This window comes from Carlito syrichta, unplaced genomic scaffold (genome assembly GCF_000164805.1).
Source record: "Carlito syrichta isolate Samal-C Ts95f unplaced genomic scaffold, Tarsius_syrichta-2.0.1 Scaffold312129, whole genome shotgun sequence".
In the NCBI taxonomy this organism is placed as follows: Eukaryota; Metazoa; Chordata; class Mammalia; order Primates; family Tarsiidae; genus Carlito; species Carlito syrichta.
In genome coordinates this window covers 5,912-12,668 of record NW_007256225.1, presented here as the reverse complement: position 1 = coordinate 12,668, position 6,757 = coordinate 5,912, and the positions used below count along the sequence as shown (strand labels likewise).

General features: G+C 40.0%; 1 protein-coding gene across 1 annotated transcript in view; it reads right to left on the bottom strand.

Moving 5' to 3' along the window:
- The window catches only part of NUMB (NUMB, endocytic adaptor protein), a 100,342-nt gene extending 94,168 nt beyond the window's left edge, over positions 1 to 6,174 (bottom strand). The window contains exon 1 of the mRNA XM_021718363.1: positions 6,078 to 6,174. The gene's annotated coding sequence lies outside the window, so the exon portion shown is untranslated. The remainder of the gene's footprint in view (positions 1 to 6,077) is intronic.
- Between the last annotated feature and the right edge of the window lie 583 nt (positions 6,175 to 6,757).

Here is a 6,757-nt window from a genome sequence, read left to right as displayed (position 1 = left end):
GGGTCTCGAACCCGCGGGCTCAGGCAATCCACTCACCTCAGCCTCCCAAAGGCGCGGGATTACAGGCTGAGCCACCGAGCCTGGCTTAGCTCAACTCTTAAACATCATAAGATGCCTCAGCATCCATTCAATAAATTATTTAACTTGCTAAAGGTAGGAAGCAATGGATTTTGTTCTTTACATCCAAAACAATCTTAACTAATGTAAGCATTAATCTCTTCTGACCAAGAAGCTACATAATTGACTAACACAAATATGTCAAAGCCTATGTTATGATTCATTAAACCTACATTCTTCCTTTCATTGCTAATTAAATAATATCATGTATCCAACAAAATATTGTGCCAGGTATTAGAAGAAGACAAGCCGGCCGGGCTCGGTGGCTCAGCCTGTAATCCCAGCACTTTGGGAGGCTGAGGTGAGTGGATTGCCTGAGCCCGCAGGGTTTGAGACCCACCCGGGTAACTTGGCGAGATCTCATCTCTACAATAAATCAAAAACTAGCTGGGCATGGTAGCACGCGCCTGTAGTTCCAGTTACTTGGAAGGCTAAGGCAGAAGGATCGCCGGAGCCCAGCAGGTCGAGGCTGCAGTGGCTGGGAGCGGCCACTGCACTCTAGTCTGGGTAACAGAATGAGACTCCAACTCAAAAAAAAAAGAAAAGAAGACGACGACAAGCCAGGATGAAAATTTAAAAGTAATAATAATTCAGTTGGGTGCGGTGGCACATGCCTGTAATCCCAACACTTTGGAAGGCAGAGGCGAGAGGACTGTCTGAGTCCAGGGGTTCGAGATCAGCCTGGGTAACTTGGTAAGATTTCATCTCTACAATAAATAAAATACAGAGGCTCGTGGTCACCATTTTCTGTCTTGTAGACTTAAGAGTAGAAATGCCAGTTGACAGAACACGAGAAAGAAGCAGAGCCATACCAAAGGAAGGAGGAAAAGTCAAGGTCCTAGCAGTGCTATAAGACCCTAATTCCAGCTATTCCTGAGGTCTAACGATATCCGGACTTTGGGAACTGGGAAATAGCTCAGTGTCCATATTAAACTCTGATTTTCACTGAAAAAAGATATGAAGGAAAAAGGCCAGAAATTAATTAAATAAAAAACCTAAAGAAGAAAATCAAAAGCAAGCACTGGTTCTTCAAAAACACTAAGAAAATATATAAATCCTCAGGCAAGACTTAAGAAGAAAAAAGAGAAGAGGCACAAAAAATTAGGAATTATAAAAAGAGAAATACATAACAGAAATTAAAAAGAAAATGAAAGAACAAAAGGAAAATGAAAGAACATTTGAACAACTTTATGCCAAATACTTTAAAAAGTTAGACAAAAAGAATGAATTCCTTTAAAAAAAAAACAACAACTAAAAACTGGCATAGGCCAGGTGTGGTGGCTCACACCTATAATCTCAGCACTTTGGGAGGTCAAGGTGAGAGGATTGTCAGCTCACAGGTTCAAGACCAGTCTGGGCAACTTGACGAGACCTCATCTCTACAATAAATCAAAAAATTAGGCAAGTATAATTGGCACACGCCTGTAGTCCCAGCTACTTGGAAGGCTGAGGCGCAAGGATCGCCTGAGCCCAGCAGGTCAAGGCTGCGATGGCCATGAGCATACCATGGCACTCCAGCCTGGGCAACAGAATAAGATTTCAACTCAAAAAATAAATAAATAAATAAATAAAAATAAAAACAGGCATAACTAGAAACATAATCCTAAGTAAAACCATTTAGAAAAGTGAATATATACCTCTCCCCCAAAATATTAAACCCACTGCCTCAAAAAATACCAAGGCCAGACAGTTGAACAGAGGTTCAACCAAACTTTCCAATAAAAGATCATTCCAGTCTTGAATAAATCCTTCTGGAGCGGGGATAACTTAGTTCCCAATTCCTCATTTGAGGCTGGCATAATCTGAACACAAAAAACAAATAAGGACAAGAAGTAAAAATTATGGGCTAATTCACTTGTGAACACAGATGCAAAAATCTTAAACAAAGTATTAATAAACTAAACTAAACCCAGCTGTGTGTGTGTGTGTGTGTGTGTGTGTGTGTGTTCTTTTTTTCTTTGAAGGTGAGAAAGTAGAATTTATTGAGAAAATAGAAAAGCTCCCACAGCAGGAGAGGACCCAAAGGGGTTGCCCCAACTGTATATTTTTCAAAAGTCCAACATGACAGAGTTGTGTTTATTCCAGCAATACAAGAGTAATTCAACATCAGAAGATCTATAAATGCCATTCTCCAATTAACAGAATATGGGAGAAAAACTATATGATCATCTTGTAAGTTCGGAAAATACATTTCCCAAAATTCAATACTCATTCCTCACAAACAAAAATATCTTGGCCAACTAAGAATAGAAATGCCAGGGCAACCCCTTTGGGTACCCTCCCACTGTGGGAGCTTTTCGGTCCTCTCAATAAATCCTGCTTTCTTACCAAAAGAAAAAAAAGAAGTGCCTTTAACTTTTAAAGAGTATCTATCAAAAGTCTATAGCAAACATTATTTGTAATGCCAAAACAAAACAAATAAACACTAAGTGCAACATGAGAATGCCCACTATTAACACTTGTATTGAAAACTGTACTGGAAGTCCTAATCTGCATAGTTAAGGCAAGAAAAAGAAAAACGGTATAAGCATAGGAAAGAAACAACGTTCATTCACAACAGTTTAGTTGACATACAAAAAATCTAAAATCATCCATAAATTAGTAAAATTAATAAAATAATTTACGTAACTGAACATAGATCTATACACCAAAAAAAAAAAAAGAAAAGTAAAATTAATAAAATAATTTAGGTAACTGAACATAGATTACACACCAAAAAAAGAAAAGTAAAATAAATGAAATAATTTAGGTAACTGAACATAGATCTATACACCAAAAAGAAAGAAAGAAAGAAAGAAAACTACATTAGTACATAGAAAATGGAAAGGAAAAAAATACATACAATGGTACAAAATAATAATAAGGTATTTTAATTTTCTTTGTGGAAAGAAACAAAACCTACTGAAGAATATTTAAAAATTCCTAAATAACCAGAAAGACATATATTCAAAGATAGGAAAGCTTAATATCATAAAATAAAGGAAATAAATTAAATGCATGTTTACATTAAAAACCACAGAGGGCCAGATGTGGTGGCTCACGCCTGTAACCCTGTAACTTTGGGAGGCTCTGAGGCAGGAGGATCACTTGAGCCCAGGAGTTCGAGGCCAGCTTGAACAACATAAGACCTCATCTCTACAAATAAAAAAATGTTTTAATGGCTGAGCATGATGACTCATGCCTATAATCCCAGCATTTTGGGAGGCCAAAGTAAGAGGATTGCCTGAGCCCATGGGTTCAGGACCAGCCTGGGCAACTTGGCGAGATCTTATCTCTACAATAAATCAAAAAATTAACTGGGCGTGGTGGTACATGCCTGAAGTTCCAGCTACTTGGAAGGCTGAGGCGAAAGGATCCCCTGAGCAACAGAGTAAGACTTCAACGCAAAAAAAAAAAGTTTTTAAAAAGGTACCTAGGTGGCCGGGCTCGGTGGCTCAGCCTGCAATCCCAGCACTTTGGGAGGCCGAGGTGAGTGGACTGCCTGAGCCCGTGGGTTCGAGACCCGCCTGGGCAACTTGGTGAGACCTCATCTCTACAATAAATCAAAAAATCAGCCGGGTGTGGTAGCGCGTGCCTGTAGTTCCAGCTACTTGGAAGGTTGAGGCGGAAGGATCGCCGGAGCACAGCAGGTTGAGGCTGCGGTGGCCAGAAGCGGCCACTGCATTCCAGTCTGGGCGACAGAGTGAGACTCCAACTCAAAAAAAATAAAAAGGTACCTAGGTATGGTGGTACACACCTGTAGTCCCAGCTACTCAAGAGCCTGAGGCAGGATTGCTTAGCCCAGGGGGTCAAGGCAGTGGTGAGCTGTGACTGTGCCACTGCACTCCAGTCTGGGCAACGGGGTAAGACCTCAACTCAAAAAAAAACAAAAAAAAGCTACAGAAATAGGGCCCATCCACAAGACAGGTCCATTTTTCTAATTAATAGCTTTTGAATTTTTGTATAACTTGACTCAAATTATGTCCCATTCATGAATATTTCTGCAATGACATAAACTTATTATTAGCAACTAATCACAGGTATTTTACTTAATTAAATTGTAGTGATAGTTGATGTGGCACTTTAGGATTCTGACAGCTGCGATAAACAAGTATGAGAAAAAAGCACATGATCAGCACATGGCTGAGTTTTAGTCGAGTGTGTTGTGTTAGTCTAGGCAACAAGCAAGACCCCATGTGTACAAAAATAAAAAGTTAGCTTGGCATAGTGGTGGGGGCCTGTAGTCCCAGCTACTCAGGAGCCTGAGGATGGGGGATCACTTGAACCCAGGAGGTCAACACTGCAGCGAGCTATTCACTCCAACTTGGGCAACAGAACAAGATCCTGTCTCAAAAAAATAAATAAGCCGGGCTCGGTGGCTCAGCCTGTAATCCCACGCCTTTGGGAGGCTGAGGTGAGTGGATTTCCTGAGCCCGCGGGTTCGAGACCCGCCTGGGCAGCAAGAACTCATCTCTACAATAAATCAAAAAATCAGCTGGGTATAGTAGTGCACGCCTGTAGTTCCGGTTACCTGAAAGGCTGAGGCGGAAGAATCACCAGACCCCAGCAGGTCGAGGCTGCGGTGGTTGGTAGCAGCCACTGCACTCCAGTCTGGGTGACAGAGTGAGACTCCAACTCAAAAAAAAATTAAATAAATAAATAAATAAATAAATAATAACTAAAATAAATAAAAGATATGCTGTGGTTCCACTGGTTCAAAGGCCAGTCAGTGTGTACATTCACTGTAGTGTAAATTCTGACAGCCACTCCTACAAGTGATGAAATGCTGCCAACATTTTACATAATACATAAGGTTTTGGTTCCTGGTAATTTTTTCTGTCAATATCACCAAAACACCATCTCCTTAAAAGCCACCTGAACATGTAGACATATATTGTAAATACAAACTGCACTCTCAAGGGGAAAACAGAGCAAACACATTAATAATACAATGATCCTAATTAGGCTAAAAGGGTATATCTAGTAAAACTATGCACCGTCCTTATATATGTAAAGTCTTTGTACATGTGAGACCTATCAGCAGTTGCACAATTTGCTTTACAATAGATCTGAACTTGATCAAATGAGTGATTCAAGTTTAATTTTGGTTTATATAAGTTTTGTGATACTCTATATTGCTGCCTAAACTTTGTTCTACCCAAATTTCCTAGCAGAGAATTAGAAATTATGATTGTTTACTTTACTGATTGCTAAGAGATGATAATGCTAATTGGTGACATTTATTGAATGCTTACTATGTGCCAGGAACTGTTATAGTGCTTTGTATGTATTAAGTCATTTAATGTTCACAACAACCCTATCAGGTAGATAATACTATTATCACCATTTTACAGATAGAAAAATTGAGGTACAGAAAAGTTCAGTGATTTTCCCAGTGTCACACAACAATTATATTAAGAAGGTTAGGGATTTATAACCAGCTAGTCTTTCTCCAGAGCCCTAATTCTTAATTACCATTTTATACTACTTGTCACAATACTTAAAAGATATATGAAATGATTATGAAGGACAAAAATCTCTGCACTAAAAAAATTATCAGCCGGGCTCATTGGCTCAGCCTATAATCCTGCGCCTTTGGGAGGCTGAGGTGAGTGGATTGCCTGAGCCCGCGGGTTCGAGACCCACCTGGGCAGCAAGACCTCAACTCTACAGTAAATCAAAAAATCAGCCGGGCGTGGTAGCGCACACCTGTAATTCCAGCTACTTGGAAGGCGGAGGCGGAAGGATCACTGGAGCCCAGCAGGTCGAGGCTGCGGTGGCCGGGAACAGCCACTGCACTCCAGTCTGGGCGACAGAGTGAGATTCCAACTAAAAAAACAACCCCAAAGAAACAAAAAAATTATCAATAGGAGTTAAACAACAATTAAGCAGGATTCACACCAACACAACTTATCATAGGTTGACACTTCACAACTATTTCAATTTCCTGGCTATAATTAATGTTTTGAAGTTGGACAGACCTGGCTCTGAATCTTGGCTGTGCTCTTTACAAAGTGAGTGATTTTGGACAAGTTTCGTAACTTCACCAAGCCTCAGTTTCCTCATCTGCAAAATGAGAACAATAAACATCTCACAAAGTTGTTGTCTGTAGCAATCACTGCTGCACTGTAAAACACAGATATACAGAATTTACAAACGAGGATACCAATTTTCCTCATAAGACTTTATTATAATGACATAATGAGGATGATCACTCCAAATCATTGCAGCAACTGCAAGATCCACACACTAATATAGAACCACCATCTCCTCTAATACATAAAAAATAACTCCCACAGGTAAAAGTCAAATATCTGGAGATAAACTACTAGATCTTTAAAATAAAATACTGAATATACACAGACACTGTCATTTATTGAGAGCAACTCCCACAAATTCCGTTCCATATATATCCCCAGTAATAATATTCAGGGGGCCCATGACAGGAAAAGTTGTGTCCAGAAGGATCAATTTGTGGCACTGGTAAGAATGAATTTTTACACCAGGCGCAGTGGCTCATGCCTATAATCCCAGCACACTGGGAGGGCAAAGTGAAAGGACTGTATGAGTCCACAGGTTTGAGACCAATCTGGGCAACTTGGCAAGACCTCACCTCTACAATAAATCAAAAAATAAGCTGGGCATGGTAACGCATGCCTGT